The following is a 17,937-nucleotide window of genomic DNA, read 5'->3' on the forward strand; positions in this document are numbered from 1 at the left end:
CACAGCTACGTCATTAAAACACATGTCGATCTGACATCTCTTATTGGATGTTTCACTACGCTTTGCTGCAGATGTCAGCAGTTATAAGACATCAAGTTTAAACCTCGATTTCTGATATAACAAAAGTCTTTGCACTGAATTAGACAAAAATAGTAGTGATTTAGTCGAGCAGAAGGAGATCTTGTAAATGTTAACATTGAAATGCCATCATCCAAGCTTTATAATGTTGCACAAAATGTGTTAGTTGGCCTGTACTTTTAAAGCATTAAAAGTATAAGAGCAATGTAAATATAAACATGGAAGGCCTACTGAGATGATTTCTGAGCCGATACAATCTAATTTGTAGTAGATAAATGATTAGGTTCTGTGTTATAGTTCAGTGGCAAACTAATGATCTTTATAATTGAGTATTCAGCTGGATATATCTACCTTTTCGGATGCATATATATCAGTTCTGCTAAGGTATGTCTGATGAAGATATTTTTCAGTGAAAGTCAAATAAAACAGAGTTACAATACATTAATAATACAGAGGAGGGCCCGCTCTATTTCACATTTATTTACATTTAATTTTTTATTAATTGAGAGGATGGAATTTCACATGTGTTTATCTTGAGTCCTGTGTCACACTTTTCCATATCAGCCGTTTCTTTTAATTTTGTTGGAATAATTCACTTCAGTTTTATTTATATAGCGCCAATTCACAACACATGTTGTCTCAAGGCACTTCACAAAAGTCAGATACAAACACTCCAATTAATTCTAACCATTGAACAGTGCAGTCAGATTCAGTTATTTATTCAAATTGGTTAAAGAGTTTTTCTATCTATGGAAACCCAGCAGTTTGCATCGAGTCAGTGACTTGTAGCAGTCACTCCTCCCTAATGAGCATGTAGAGACAGTGGACAGTCACTGGCGTTGACTTTGAAGCAATCCCTCATACTGAGCATGCATGTAGCAACAGTGGAGAGGAAAAATTCCCTTTTAACAAGAAGAAACCTCCAGCAGAACCAGGTTCAGTGTGAGTGGCCATCTGCCACGACCGACTGGGGGTTTGAGAGAACAGAGCAGAGACACAAAAAGAACAGAAGCACTGATCCAGGGGTTCTTTCTATGGGAAGGAAAAGTAAATGTTAATGGATGTAGCTCCTTTAGTCGTTTTATCTAGAAAGAAAGAACAGATAAACTCTGAGCCAGTTTTCAAGGTTAGAGTCTGAAAGAGAGCACATACAGTACAGACCAAAAGTTTGGACACACCTTCTCATTCAAAGAGTTGTCTTTATTTTCATGACTATGAATATTGTAGCTTCACACTGAAGGCATCAAAACTATTAATTAACACATGTGGAATTATATACTGAACAAAAAAGTGTGAAACAGCTGAAAATATGTCTTATATTCTAGGTTCTTCTAAGGAGCCACCTTTTGCTTTGATTACTGCTCCGCACACTCTTGGCATTCTGTTGATGAGCTTCAAGAGGTAGTCACCTGAAATGGATTTCACTTCACAGTTGTGCCCTGTCAGGTTTAGTACGTGGGATTTCAAGCCTTATAAATGGGGTTGGGACCATCAGTTGTGTTGTGGAGGAGGTGCATACAGTACACAGCTGATAGTCCTACTGAATAGACTGTCAGAATTTGTATTATGGCAAGAAAAAAGTAGCTAAGTAAAGAAAAATGAGTGGTCATCATTACTTTAAGAAATGAAGGTCAGTCAGTCGGAACAATTGGGTAAACTTTGAAAGTGTCCCCAAGTGCAGTCGCAAAAACCATTAAGCGCTACAAAGAAACTGGCTCACATGAGGACAGCCCCAGGAAAGGAAGACCAAGAGACATGTCTGCTGCGGACGATAAGTTCATCCGAGTCACCAGCCTCAGAAAACGCAGGTTAACAGCAGCTCAGATTAAAGAACAGGTCAATGCCACACAGACTTCTAGCAGCAGACACATCTCTAGAACAACTGTTAAGAGGAGACTGTGTGAATCAGCCCTTCATGGTAAAATAGCTGTTAGGAAACCACTGCTGAGGACAGGCAACAAGCAGAAGAGACTTGTTTGGGCTAAAGAACACAAGGAATGGACATTAGACCAGTGGAAATCTGTGCTTTGGTCTGATGAGTCCAAGTTTGAGATCTTTGGTTCCAACCACCGTGTCTTTGTGCGACACAGAAGAGGTGAACGGATGGACTCTACATGCCTGGATCCCACCTTGAAGCATGGAGGAGGAGGTGTGATGGTGTGGGGTTGCTTTGCTGGTGACACTGTTGGGGATTTATTCAAAATTGAAGGCTTACTGAACCAGCATGGCTACCACAGCATCTTGCAGTGGCATGCATTTCCATCCAGTTTGCGTTTAGTTGGACCGTCATTTATTTTTCAACAGGACAATGACCCCAAACACACCTCCAGGCTGTGAAAAGGCTATTTGACTAAGACGGAGAGTGATGGGGTGCTGCGCCAGATGACCTGGCCTCCACAGTCACCAGACCTGAACCCAATCGAGATGGTTTGGGGTGAGCTGGACCGCAGAGTGAAGGCAAAAGGGCCAACAAGTGCTAAGCATCTCTGGGAACTCCTTCAAGACTGTTGGAAAACCATTTCAGGTGACTACCTCTTGCAGCTCATCAACAGAATGCCAAGAGTGCGCGGAGCAGTAATCAAAGCAAAAGGTGGCTACTTTGAAGAACCTGGAATATAAGATATATTTTCAGTTGTTTCACACTTTTTTGTTCAGTATATAATTCCACATGTGTTAATTCATAGTTTTGATGCCTTCAGTGTGAAGCTACAATATTCATAGTCATTAAAATTCAATTCAATTCAGTTTTATTTATATAGCGCCAATTCACAACACATGTTGTCTCAAGGCACTTCACAACAGTCAGGTATATACATTCCTATTAATCCTAACAATTGAACAGTGCAGTCGGAGTTAGCTTTTTATTCAAATTGGATAAAAAGTTTTTCTATCTAAGGAAACCCAGCAGATTGCATCCAGTCAGTGACTTGTAGCATTCACTCCTCCCGGATGAGCATGTAGAGACAGTGGACAGTCACTGGCGTTGACTTTGCAGCAATCCCTCATACTGAGCATACATGTAGCGACAGCGGAGAGGAAAAACTCCCTTTTAACAGAAAGAAACCTCCAGCAGAACCAGGCTCAGTATGAGCGGGCATCTGCCACGACCAACTGGGGGTTTGAGAGAACAGAGCAGAGACACAAATAGAACACAGAAGCACTGATCCAGAAGTACTTTCTGTGGGAAGGAAAAGTAAAAATAAAGACAACTCTTTGAATGAGGTGTGTCCAAACTTTTGGTCTGTACTATATAATTAGTTACAGCAAAAGCTCAGTCAGTTGCTATGTCTAGGATAGAGAAAGGGTTAAATACTGAAAGACAGGGCCATGTGGGTCATCGGTAGAGGGTGTGCATTAAGTTGTTGGCAGCAGAAGCTTGGACAATGCCCCCTTCCAGAAAGGTGCCACAGGTAGACACAGAGTCAGGCCAGGTGTAGCTCCTAGGAAGAGAAAAAAGAGAGAACATAAAGTTAAAAGCTGAAATAACAGCAAATAATACAAAATTGGAAAGTAGTATGAGAATGTAGCAGCCAGAGTGGAAGTGGTCATTATGTCCTCCAGCAGCCTAAGCCTATACAGGTCCTTCTCAAAAAATTAGCATATTGTGATAAAGTTCATTATTTTCCATAATGTCATGATGAAAATGTAACATTCATATATTTTAGATTCATTGCACACTAACTGAAATATTTCACGTCTTTTATTGTCTTAATACGGATGATTTTGGCATACAGCTCATGAAAACCCAAAATTCCTATCTCACAAAATTAGCATATCATTAAAAGGGTCTCTAAACGAGCTATGAACCTAATCATCTGAATCAACGAGTTAACTCTAAACACCTGCAAAAGATTCCTGAGGCCTTTAAAACTCCCAGCCTGGTTCATCACTCAAAACCCCAATCATGGGTAAGACTGCCGACCTGACTGCTGTCCAGAAGGCCACTATTGACACCCTCAAGCAAGAGGGTAAGACACAGAAAGAAATTTCTGAACGAATAGGCAGTTCCCAGAGTGCTGTATCAAGGCACCCCAGTGGGAAGTCTGTGGGAAGGAAAAAGTGTGGCAGAAAACACTGCACAACGACAAGAGGAAGATTGTGGAGAAGGGCCAATATCAGACCTTGGGGGACCCGCGGAAGCAGTGGACTGAGTCTGGAGTAGAAACATCCAGAGCCACCGTGCACAGGCGTGTGCAGGAAATGGGCTACAGGTTCCGCATTCCCCAGGTCGAGCCACTTTTGAACCTGGGCTACAGAGAAGCAGCACTGGACTGTTGCTCAGTGGTCCAAAGTACTTTTTTCGGATGAAAGCAAATTCTGCATGTCATTCGGAAATCAAGGTGCCAGAGTCTGGAGGAAGACTGGGGAGAAGGAAATGCCAAAATGCCAGAAGTCCAGTGTCAAGTAGGGCTGCACGGTGGCGCAGTTGGTAGCACTGTTGCCTTGTAGCAAGAAGGTCCTGGGTTCAATTCCTGGCCTGGGGTCTTTCTGCATGGAGTTTGCATGTTCTCCCCGTGCATGCGTGAGTTCTCACCGGGTACTCCGGCTTCCTCCCACAGTCCAAAGACATGCCTGTTAGGTTAATTGGTAACTCTAAATTGCCCTTAGGTGTATGAATGAGTGTGTTGCCCTGCCTCTCGCCCATAGACTGCTGGAGATAGGCACCAGCTCCCCCACGACCCACTATGGAATAAGCGGTAGAAAATGACTGACTGATGACAGTGTCAAGTACCCACAGTCAGTGATGGTCTGGGGTGCCGTGTCAGCTGCTGGTGTTGGTCCACTGTGTTTTATCAAGGGCAGGGTCAATGCAGCTAGCTATCAGGAGATTTTGGAGCACTTCATGCTTCCATCTGCTGAAAAACCTTATGGAGATGAAGATTTCATTTTTCAGCACGACGTGGCACCTGCTCACAGTGCCAAAACCACTGGTAAATGGTTTACTGACCATGGTATCACTGTGCTCAATTGGCCTGCCAACTCTCCTGACCTGAACCCCATAGAGAATCTGTGGGATATTGTGAAGAGAACATTGAGAGACTCAAGACCCAACATTCTGGATGAGCTAAAGGCCGCTATCGAAGCATCCTGGGCCTCCATAAGACCTCAGCAGTGCCACAGGCTGATTGCCTCCATGCCACGCCGCATTGAAGCAGTCATTTCTGCCAAAGGATTCCCGACCAAGTATTGAGTGCATAACTGTACAGGATTATTTGAAGGTTGACGTTTTTTGTATTAAAAACACTTTTCTTTTATTGGTCGAATGAAATATGCTAATTTTGTGAGATAGGAATTTTGGGTTTTTATGAACTGTATGCCAAAATCATCCGTATTAAGACAATAAAAGACCTGAAATATTTCAGTTAGTGTGCAATGAATCTAAAATATATGAATGTTAAATTTTCATCATTACATTATGGAAAATAATGAACTTTATCACAATATGCTAATATTTTGAGAAGGACCTGTAGCAGCATAACTAGAGAGATAGCTCAGGATATCCTAAGCCACTCTAACTATAAGCTTTATCAAAAAGGAAAGTTTTTAAGCCTAGCCTTAAAAGTAGACAGGCTGCCTCAAGGACTAAAACAGGGAGCTGGTTCCACAGGAGAGGAACCTGATATCTAAAGGATCTGCCTCCCATTCTACTTCTAGAGACTCTAGGAACCACCAGTAATCCTGCAGTCTGAGAACAAAGTGCTCTGTTAGGAATATATGGAACAATCAGATATCTGATGTATGATGGAGCTAGATCATTAAGGGCTTTATATGTGAGGAGGAGAATTTTAAATTCTATTCTGGATTTAACAGGGAGCCAATGAAGGGAAGCTAAAATATGAGAAATATGATCTCTTTTTTCAATTTTCATCAGAACTCTTGCTGCAGCATTTTGGATCAGCTGAAGGCTTTTAACTGCATTTTGTGGACATCCTGATAGTAAAGAATTACAATAGTCCAGCCTTAAAGTAACAAATGCATGAACTAGTTTTACAGCGTCACTCCTGGATAGGATATTTCTAATTTTGGCAATGTTCCAGAGGTGAAAGAAGGAAATCCTAGAAACCTGTTTAATATGGGATTTAAATGACATGTCCTGGTCAAAAATAACAGCAAGGTTTTTTACTTTATTACCGGAGGTCAATTTAATGCCATCCAGGTTAAATGATCGACTAAGCAGTTTCTTTTTTAAAGACTCCGGTCCAAAGATGGCAACTTCTGTCTTGTCTTAATTGAGAAGCAGAAAATTTAAAGTCATCCAAGTTTTTATGTCTTGATGACATGCTTGTAGTCTATCTAACTGGTTGGGCTCATCAGGATATATGGATAAGTAAAGCTGAGTATCATCAGGAAAACAGTGAAAATGTATCCTATGCTGCCTGATAATTTTACCTATTGGAAGCCTATATATATAGTAAAGAGAATTGGCCCAAGTACTGAACCCTGTGGTACTCCACAATTAACCCTGGAGTTTAAAGATGATTTATCATTTACATGAACAAACTGGAATCTGTCAGACAAATAAGATTTAAACCAGCCTAGCGCTGTTCCCCTGATCCCTACAGAATATTCCAGCCTTTCTAAGAGAATATTGTGATCGGCTGTATCAAATGCAGCACTGAGCTCTAACAGGACAAGTACAGACACAAGTCCATTATCTGAGGCCATAAGAATATCATCAGTGACTTTCAGCAGAGCTGTTTTAGTGCTATGATGAGCTCTGAAACCTGACTGGAACTCTTCAAACAGATCATTGCTGTGTAAATCTTCACACATTTGATTAGCAACTACTTTCTCAAGAATTTTAGATAAGAACGGAAGATTGGATATAGGTGTGTAATTTATTAAATTATCTTGATCAAGTGAAGGTTTCCTAAGTAAAGGTTTAATTACAGCTACCTTAAAAGCTTGTGGGACATATCCATTTACTACGGATGGATTAATCATATCTAAAATGGGGCTGGTAATCAGAGGGAACACTTCCTAAATAATTTGGTTGGAATTGGGTCTAACATACAAGTTGAAGGTTTAGATGCAGCTAATATTTCTGATAACTCAGGAAGCTCCACAGGATCAAAACAGTCCAAACACAGATCACGTTCTACAGTTACTTCCAATGTTGTCTCACTTGCTGAGGATGAAGTAATCATCTTCGGGAGTATGTCAAAGATTTTATTTTTAATAGAATCAGTTTTATTTAAGAAGAATCCCATGAAGTCATGAATGCTGAGAGCTAAGGGAATAGAAGGCTCAACAGAGCTATGACTCTGTGTAAGTTTAGCAACTGCACTAAAGAGAAACCTAGGATTATTCTTGTTCTCTTCTATTAATGATGAGAAATAAGCTGTTTGCTTGGCAAAGTGTCTTTTTATACAACAGTAGGCTATTTTTCCAGATTAAGTAGGAATCCTCTAGGTGTGTAGAGCGCCATTTTCTCTCCAATTTTCCAACATTGTGCTTTAAAGTACGCAGCTCTGAATTAAACCAGGGAGCCAGCCTCCTATGAATAATTACCTTCTTTTTCAAGGGGGCTGCATTGTCCAATGCACCACGCAATGATGAAGTAACACTATGAACAAGAGAATCAATTTGTGAAGGGGAAGAAACAAAATTATTGCCCTCCACTGTGTTTTTCTGTGATAATGAGGAAATTAAGAGTGGAACAGATTCTTGAAAGGTTGTTACAGCATTGTTTGATAATGATCTACTATAATGAAATTTTCTTTCAGGTGTTGAGTACTCGGTTAAATTAAATTCAAAGGTTATTAAAAAATGGTCAGACAGGACACGGTTATGAGAAAATATTGTTATGTCTTTACACTCAATGCCATATGTCAACACAAGGTCCAGAGAATGAAGACAAAGGTGGGTAGGTTTGTTAATGTTGTGAGCAAAGCCGTATGAATCTAAGATAACATTAAAGGCTATATTTAGGCTATCACTTTCAGTGTCAACATGAATGTTAAAATCCCCCACTATAATAACCTTATCTGTATTTAACACTAAATCTGATAAAAGGTCTGAAAACTGATCTAAAAATTGAGAGTAAGGGCCTGGTGGACAATACAAAACAACAAACAGAAGTGGTTTTAGTGCTTTGCAATTTGGATGAGGAAAACTAAGGATTAAATATTAAAAAGAGTTGTAGCTATTATTTGGTCTGGGACTAATCAAAAAATCGGACTGAAAGATGGTTGCTTCTCCTCCTCCTCGCCAAGTATTTCGAGGAATGTGAAAATTTAAATAATTAGTAGGAGTTGACTCAATTATAGAAACATAATCCTCTTGCTGCAGCCAGGTTTCTGTCAGGCAAAATAAATCAAGCTGATTGTCACAAATCAGGTCACTAACTAGCAACGTCTTTGAAGAGAGAGATCTTATGTTCAGTAAGCCACATTTAATTGTTTTATTTTTCTTCTTAGTCTGAGTTGTGTTTATTTTTATGAGATTTTCCTGATTTCCTCCTTTTAGATTATTTTTAAATCTATTAAATTTGCCCGTGGGCGAGACTCTGTCTTAATAGGGTAATGGGTGGGTAACAGTACAGAAGCTGCAGAGAGGAGTGTTAAACTACGACCCTGCTTCCTGGTCTGAACCCTGGGTTGAACTAATAAATTCAGCCAGATTCCTAGAAAGAAGAGCTGCTCCATCCAAAGTGGGATGGATGCCGTCTCTCCGGATCAGACCAGGTTTTCCCCAAAATGTTCGCCAATTATCAATGTAGCCCACATCGTTTTCTGGACACCACCTAGACAGCCAGCGGTTGAATGACAACATGCGGCTAAACATGTCATCACTGGTCAGATCAGGGAGAGTCAGGGAGGGGACCAGAGAAAATTACGGAGTCCTACATTGTTTTGACAAACTTACACACCGAAGCATCACTAACTTTGGTGACCTCTGATTGACATAACCGGGTATCATTACCGCCAGCGTGAATAACAATTTTACTGTATTTACGCTTATCCTTAGCCAGCAGTTTCAGGTAGGATTTGATGTTGCCCGTTCTGGCTCCTGGCAAACATTTGACTATGGTCGCTGGTGTCTCTAGTGCCACGTTTCTGACCATGGAGCGGCCAATTACCAGAGTTGACTTCTCGACGGGTGTGTCGCTGAGCGGGGAAAATCTGTTAGAAACGCAAACGGGTTGGTGATGACCTGTGGGCTGGGATCTAGGACTATGCTTTCTAAGTACCGTCACCCAGCCGGCCTGAGGGCCTGGCTGCGCAGGCTCTACTGAAGGACTGCTATGGAGAGCTACCCTTGGTGGCTCCGCACTGGCTATCTGCTGGTTTTTCAACAGCGCAGAGCCGGGCCTCCAATTCCAACACCCTCGCCTCCAAAGCTACAAAAATGCTACATTTATTACACGTACCATTATCACTAAAGGAGCCAGAAGAGTAAACGAACATCTGACACAGAGAGCAGGAGAGAGGAACAGCAGAACGGGTAGCCATGGTGGAGTTAAAGCTAACGCTAAGCTAGCGACCCCTTACCACTACTAGAAAAATCGTGTAAGACACGGAGAGTCCCCAAACATTAAATGCAGCAACAGAAAGTATGTGTTTTAACGTGCTTATGTATTTGTACAGGTAAGAGATATCACAGTAGAGAGAAATCAGAATAAACGAGAGAGCCAAACAATCCACTGAGTTCAACAGTGAAAACAGGAATTGACGAATACGCATGTCTATCATACAGGTCTGCTAATGGATTAATGTCACATTCATGAAGATCAGATACCAATTAATCCTGACTGCTCCTGATACATGATGCCATAAGAAAATACGGCTCACACATCATCGTCCTACGCATGGAACATGTATCATTCTCATTCAGGCAGCTGGTCCCTTAATATAAAAAATAAATAAACAAGACAGTGTCACAGAAAAGGAAAATACCTGGTTATGATGCGGCAGAACACTGTACATATTTTTCCCTGTTTATCTCAATGTACAGTCTTTGTAATAAACAGGTGAGGATCAGAAGCAGCACACCCATTTTAAAAGACACCCCAGGAATGGATATTAAACAAAGTCTCCTTCACTTCCTAACATTTAGACCCATGTTATTTGTCTTTTTCAAAATACCAGCTTATATGGTAAGATGGGAAACAGTGTGACAGCAACTTTATCTGAAATACTAATGCTGTGTTTGAACTGTCTCAGAAGTTGGACCTCAGAGCTGATAAAGACATCAGTCTGGATCCTGTTTGAAAGTCAGAAAACAGTATGATAAGTTAAACTGCTATTAATTTAATTAATTCAGTCAGTCATTTTCTACTGTTTATTCCATAGTGGGTCACAGGGAAGCTGGTGCCTATCTCCAGCAGTCTATGGGCAAGAGGCAGGGTACACCCTGGACAGGACACCAGTCCATCACAGGGCAACACACAAACAACCATGCACACCTAAGGACAATTTTAGAGTGACCAATTAACCTAACAGGCATGTCTTTGGACTGTGGGTGAGAACCCACACATGCATGGGGAGAACATGCAAACTCCATGCAGAAAGACCCCCAGCTGGGAATTGAACCCAGGACCTTCTTGCTGCAAGGCAACAGTGCTACCAACTGCGCCACCGTGCAGCCCTTAATTAATTCGATTCAGATTATTTCTATAGCGCCCATACAAAACACAATTCACAAAGACAATTCAATCGAACCATGCAAATTTCAAGTCAGGTACATACATTCCAATTAATCCTGACAATCAGTGCAGTCAAATTCAATTTACAGGTCCTTCTCAAAATATTAGCATATTGTGATAAAGTTCATTATTTTCCATAATGTAATGATGAAAATTTAACATTCATATATTTTAGATTCATTGCACACTAACTGAAATATTTCAGGTCTTTTATTGTCTTAATACGGATGATTGTGGCATACAGCTCATGAAAACCCAAAATTCCTATCTCACAAAATTAGCATATTTCATCCGACCAATAAAAGAAAAGTGTTTTTAATACAAAAAACTTCAACCTTCAAATAATCATGTACAGTTATGCACTCAATACTTGGTCGGGAATCCTTTGGCAGAAATGACTGCTTCAATGCGGCGTGGCATGGAGGCAATCAGCCTGTGGCACTGCCGAGGTCTTATGGAGGCCCAGGATGCTTCGATAGCGGCCTTTAGGTCATCCAGAGTGTTGGGTCTTGAGTTTCTCAACGTTCTCTTCACAATATCCCACAGATTCTCTATGGGGTTCAGGTCAGGAGAGTTGGCAGGCCAATTGAGCACAGTGATACCATGGTCAGTAAACCATTTACCAGTGGTTTTGGCACTGTGAGCAGGTGCCAGGTCGTGCTGAAAAATGAAATCTTCATCTCCATAAAGCTTTTCAGCAGATAGAAGCATGAAGTGCTCCAAAATCTCCTGATAGCTAGCTGCATTGACCCTGCCCTTGATAAAACACAGTGGACCAACACCAGCTGACATGGCAACCCAGACCATCACTGACTGTGGGTACTTAACACTGGACTTCTGGCATTTTGGCATTTCCTTCTCCCCAGTCTTCCTCCAGACTCTGGCACCTTGATTTCCGAATGACATGCAGAATTTGCTTTCATCCGAAAAAAGTACTTTGGACCACTGAGCAAGAGTCCAGTGCTGCTTCTCTGTAGCCCAGGTCAGACGCTTCAGCCGCTGTTTCTGGTTCAAAAGTGGCTTGACCTGGGGAATGCGGCACCTGTAGCCCATTTCCTGCACATGCCTGTGCACGGTGGCTCTGGATGTTTCTACTCCAGACTCAGTCCACTGCTTCCGCAGGTCCCCCAAGGTCTGGAATTGGCCCTTCTCCACAATCTTCCTCAGGGTCCGGTCACCTCTTCTCGTTGTGCAGCGTTTTCTGCCACACTTTTTTCTTCCCACAGACTTCCCACTGAGGTGTCTTGATACAGCACTCTGGAAACAGCCTATTTGTTCAGAAATTTCTTTCTGTGTCTTACCCTCTTGCTTGAGGGTGTCAACAGTGGCCTTCTGGACAGCAGTCAGGTTGGCAGTCTTACCCATGATTGGGGTTTTGAGTGATGAACCAGGCTGGGAGTTTTAAAGGCCTCAGGAATCTTTTGCAGGTGTTTAGAGTTAACTCGTTGATTCAGATGATTAGGTTCATAGCTCGTTTAGAGACCCTTTTAATGATATGCTAATTTTGTGAGATAGGAATTTTGGGTTTTCATGAGCTGTATGCCAAAATCATCCGTATTAAGACAATGAAAGACCTGAAATATTTCAGTTAGTGTGCAATGAATCTAAAATATATGAATCTTAAATTTTCATCATTACATTATGGAAAATAATGAACTTTATCACAATATGCTAATATTTTGAGAAGGACCTGTATTATTCAAATTGGTTAAAACGTTTTTCTATCTAAGGACACCCAGCAGATTGTGGGCAACCCAAGCAGACAGTGGGCAGTCGCTTGCATTGACTTTGCAGCAATCCCTCATACTGAGCATGCATGTAGTGACAGTGGGGAGGAAAACCCCCTTTTAGCAAGAAGAAACCTCCAGCAGAACCAGAACCAGGCTCAGTTTGAGCGGCCATCTGCCACGACCTACTGGGGGTTTGAGAACAGAGCTGAGACACAAAAAGAACACAGAAGCACTGATCCAGGAGTACTTTCTATGTTAAAGAAAAGTTAAAACATCAAGTCTGAGCCAGTTTTCACTTTTAGAGTATGAAAGAGAGCACATACTGTTAGTCTCAGTAGAAGCTCAGCTAATAGCTATGTCTTGGAGAGAGACAGGGTTAAACACATCTCAGTGTGGTTTGGCTCATCCACAAAACAGGACAGGTCCAGACTGCAACGAATAATCAGGACTGCAGAGAGAATAATCAGAGCTGACCTTCCCTCCATCCAGGACTTATACAGGTCTAGGGTCAAGAAAAGAGCTGCCAAAATCTCTGCCGACCCCACACACCCTGCACATAAACTGTTTAGAGTTTTACCTTCAGGCCGCCGCTACAGAGCACTGTTTACTAAAACCAGCCGCCACAGAGACAGTTTCTTCCCCCAGGCTGTTTCTCTGATGAACATTCAATAGAGTACAGAACAACAGCATACAGATGTTGCAAATGCACCTTTTTTATTAGATATGTGTATATTGTACATTGTAAATTGTACATTTGTATATTCTGTAATGCAGAATATTGCATTGTACATTGTATATTGTACATTGTAAATTGTAAATTGTAAATTTGTATATTCTGTAATGCATAAACAAAACAAAAGAGCAAAGTGTACCGGAGGCAAATTCCTTGTTTGTATGCACGAACTTGGCAATAAAGTTGATTCTGATTCTGATTCTGATTCTGAAAGATAGGGCCAAGTGTATCATCGGTAGAAGGAGAACATTAAGTTGTTGTTGGCAGTAGCAGCTCATCCAGTGCCCCTGTCCAGGAAGGTGCCACAGCTAAACTCAGAGCCAGGCCAGATGTAGCTTCTAGTAAGAGAAAAAAACTGAGAACATAGAGTTAAAAACTGAAATAACTGCAAATAGCTCAAAATTGGATGGAATAGAATTTGAATGTAGCAAAGGAATCTAGATGTAGAAATATATGATGGTAATAATCTATTTCAATCTATTTTGTGTGTTAAAACACTGAAGGAACATGTTCCCAAATAGAGTTTGTATAGTGCACTGGGTTAATATGAGAAATTTCAGAAGTGCTTACAGATTATGCGTCCAACTTTCAGTATGTTTTTTATGTGCAGTAGCCATTTTGGAGAATAAACTCGCAGTTGCTCTGTGACTTCAGACTTTCCCATTCTCTCCAAAATATAAGAATTTATTCAAAGAATAATCCAACTCCAAGTTAAAATATTTCTGCCAACAAACTCTTTAACTATGTTAGTAACACTCAAGTAAAACTACTTAGCAATAACAAACAAAATAAAGAAAACTAATATACTGTAATAAGACAAAAACAAAAGAATTAACTGAAAACAAATAACCAATAAAATGATGGAATGAAATTATACTTTTGTGTGGATGTTTATGTTGAAGAGCCAATATTTGTCTTAAGGAGTTTGAACTGATGCCAAATTAATTTTTTCAAACTAATTAGGAAAAACTATTTGTATGTGTTTAAACCACCAGTCCATTATGCTGATGTAGGGGTCTGGTGTGCAGAGCTGCAGTGTTGATGCCTCTTCCTCAGGCAATGGTCAAAACCGCTTCGATTAGAGACATTGTCTCTTCTTTGGGAATACCTGGCTCAGATTCTTTTCTGCAGCTCAGACAGTAAGATTAAGGGTCTCCGGTAACTGGTTTACTGACATCTGCCTTACAGCACAGGGGAGTAACATAGGTGAGCATGTATTAGGAGAGGGCAGGTGTTGCATGCCCTAGCAGCCGAATGTAGCAGTCCTGGATTACCGGTGTTCGTAAAGCGTTCAGTGTTGTACAAAGAAGTCCTGAGCGCCTCCTTAAGGTAAAAAGACAAGATTATTACAAAGGCGACTTGTCTTATTTTGGCTGGTTTAAGATTGATAGATACACAGACATCAGATCATACTCAACTTTGGATCCTGGATGTAGTCCTTTAGCCAGCGAAGTGAGGACGTTCACATGCTCACTCGCATGTCTCCCCTATGCAATCAGTTAGTGGTTCCAGGTGAAGAGGGTGAACAGAACTATTTAGCAGTTTTTTATTATGATGTCATGGGGATTCTAGCTGTGATGTCATGGGTATTCTAGCTGTGACTCCTCCTTCATGGGGCTATCCTGAAAGTTGATTAACGCTGTGCATTCTGGGATTAAGAATATTACCAGACTCTTTGTCTGTGTATTTCAAATGTTGTTCTCCATCCATGGCCTGGCCCAACAATGTAAAATATTTCCAGTATGGTGTGGAAACTAAAGGAACTAAATCAACCAGTTACAGTTAATTTTATCTATAACATTGGTTGTTGATTTAGTTCCGTTGGCTTTCACAGCATACTGTGGAAAATGTTTTTTTTTTCTTGCTCTTAAATATATGATGCTTCTTCATGTGATTTACTGAACTGAAGAAACAGACCTTTTCCTTTCAAAGCTATCTTGTACTGTTTACTTTCTTTCAATAGATCTACTGGGTTTTCCTGGTTTTCCTGGATGTAATCCTAAACTTCATCCTGACTGTTCCTGAGCATGTCTCAAGCTGTCGATAAACAAAGATAGGCTTTGTTTAGAATAAACGTGCCTCTGCCAAGTTACAGTATACTCTGTTTGCTGACAGAGACTCTCCCAGTCTTAAAGAAGGGATTTTTTGACTCAGTCTATTACTGACACAAGAGTTTGCCATTTGTGTGATAAGTCATTTCTTCTACAATAGAGATAATCAGGCAATATTTGGCTGAAGGAGCCACAGCTTTGTGGAAATGAGGGGAATAACTTGGAATCAATTTTAGTAGGTTTAGAGATGAAATTGCTTTTAGTTATTATCTGCTTTTCTTTATCATGTTGTGTGCATGTAGAAAAAAAAATAAAGAGATGTTGCTGCATAATTCTGGACAGGCTTCTAACCAAACTAGAAAATTTAGCATTTCCTGCGAAAATGCAGTGTGAATGCTGAAAGCTGAATTTTTTTAGCTGAAAGCTGGCAGAAACAAGCTGACATTGACTGCAAACAATCTGCTAAAATTTTATGAATTAGAAGAAAACAGAAATGCTAAACTCATGTTGAAAGCTGGCAGAAAGTGGCTAAGGCTGAAAGCAGAATGTTAGCTGAAATCTGATAAATTAGTAGAAATAGCAGAAACAGCAAAGAAAAACTGTCATCTGATCTGTTTAAGCAGGAAGACTATCAGGTATAAAACACCGTAACAAGGTGAAGTTACCTCAAAACTACTTGAAATAGTTGTTGAAATACAAGAACTGACAAAAACATTAAAAAAGCAGGAAAGAGCTGCCCATAGATGAGCTGAAAAAGTATAGACTGAAGCAATAAAATAGCCTAAGAAGTTGAAGTCAGTGCTAAAATATAGAACAAAATGGCAGAAAATTTGAAAAAGGAAGAACTAACAACAAATACGCTGAAAAAACACAAAAACAAACAGGAAATTGCCTAAAAAGGTAAATGTGTTCTTCAGCTAAGAGAGAAGAGAGGACAAAGAGAAGCTAAAATGCTAACATTAGCATATTGGCTATCACTAGCATGAATGCTGATATTAATTTACCCCATCTACTATGCAAAAAGCAATGTATAAGCTAAAATTAGCTAAAATGCTAATGCTTACTACATAGAGAACGAATGCATGGTACACAACAACATCCACAGGTCACCATTATAGCTACAAATACTGATATAGAAATCATCAAAGACATTAACAAACCCTTCCAGTGTCCAAACATGCCTGTCATCCACTCCTCCAGGGGATTATCAATTCCATAATGTTCATGCATGGTGGCGGAGAGGGTCTTAAGTCCCTCTAAAGCCTTTGACACTGAATCATCCGTACTCGTACTCGTACTCGTCGCCTTCCGCTTATCCGGGACCGGGTCGCGGGGGCAGCAGACTCAGCAGAGACGCCCAGACGTCCTTTTCTCCAGACACCTCCTCCAGTTCCTCCAGGGGGAGCCCAAGGCACAGGGTATAGCAGATCTTTTGTGCCTGGCTACACTGACCTCACTGCACCCCTTAGAGATCTTGTCAAAAAACAGGGCATGAGAAACCTCACTGCCCCGCTTGAATGGACCAGAGAAGCTGAAGAAGCATTCATTAACTTAAAAACCAGCCTCTCGCAAGCTGCACATTTGGCACACCCAGATTACACGTTGCCATTTCAGCTGGATGTTTCTATAACAGCACACACAGCAAATGGTGTGCAGTTCCAGAAAAAAGGGGGGGGTTAGGACAGTCCTCATGTACATAAGTGTAATGCTGGACAACATGGAACAAAGACATCATGAGTGCACCCGACACGCGGCAGGATTGGCCAAAATAATCCAAAAAAACAGCTCATGTAGTGATGGGACAGCCCTTAAATATTTTGACATCACATGGTGTGGTGGTCTTTGTGAACTCTCAGGCCTTCACACTCTCACCATTGAGACAACAGAGGCTGAGTAAGGTGCTGGAGGCCCCAAACATTACATACACACATGAAGGAATAAACATGGCAGATAGAATAATTACGGAAACACCACATGTCTGCGCAGAAAAAGTGGAGTTCAATGAAAAAATCAGACCAGATCTACAAAGTACATCCCTAACAGGTGCCCGAAACCTGTACACAGACGGGTGCTGCTTCAGACATTACACAGAAGGACTTAAGGCAGCATACGCGGTGCTGGAAGACACAGGGACAGATTTTGTCACAGTACAGGCAGAGGAACTGACAGATGCACAATCAGCGCACAGAGCAGAAGTTTTGGCAGTAATAGCTGCTCTGGAACTAGGAGCAGGACAGAAGGTTAACATCTACACATATTCCGCATACGCTACAGGAGCAGTACATGTAGAACTCAAACAGTGGCTGAGGACAGGATTCAGAACTGCAGGACAGAAACCCATTAAACATGAACAGGAAATGTGAAAGTTGGCTGAAGCTTTGTTGCTCCCTCAAGAAGTAGCCGTCATTAAATGCAGATGACATGACAGCAGTAACACCAGAGTAGCACAAGGGAACCAGGCAGCTGATCAGGCAACTAAACAGTGTGCAGGATATCAGCCCAGGCACATAATACTGTGTTCAGAAGCAGGATGGACACCAGAACCCACCCTGGAAGAAGTAATGAAATTACAAAAGGGGGCCTCTCCTGAGGAAAAATCAGTTTGGAAGGCCCTAGGGGGCTCAGAGGATCAGAGTGGTCTCTGGAGAAGCCCAGACGGACGTCCCATCTTGCCACCAGGTCTTACCAAAGTAGCCC

General features: G+C 41.2%; 1 protein-coding gene across 4 annotated transcripts in view; it reads left to right on the top strand.

Moving 5' to 3' along the window:
* Positions 1 to 17,937, top strand: part of crtc1a (CREB regulated transcription coactivator 1a) — an 87,447-nt gene that overhangs the window by 6,750 nt on the left and 62,760 nt on the right. The gene's annotated exons all lie outside the window — the stretch shown is intronic.

The sequence above is a fragment of the Girardinichthys multiradiatus genome, chromosome 6, assembly GCF_021462225.1.
Source record: "Girardinichthys multiradiatus isolate DD_20200921_A chromosome 6, DD_fGirMul_XY1, whole genome shotgun sequence".
Classification (NCBI taxonomy): domain Eukaryota; kingdom Metazoa; phylum Chordata; class Actinopteri; order Cyprinodontiformes; family Goodeidae; genus Girardinichthys; species Girardinichthys multiradiatus.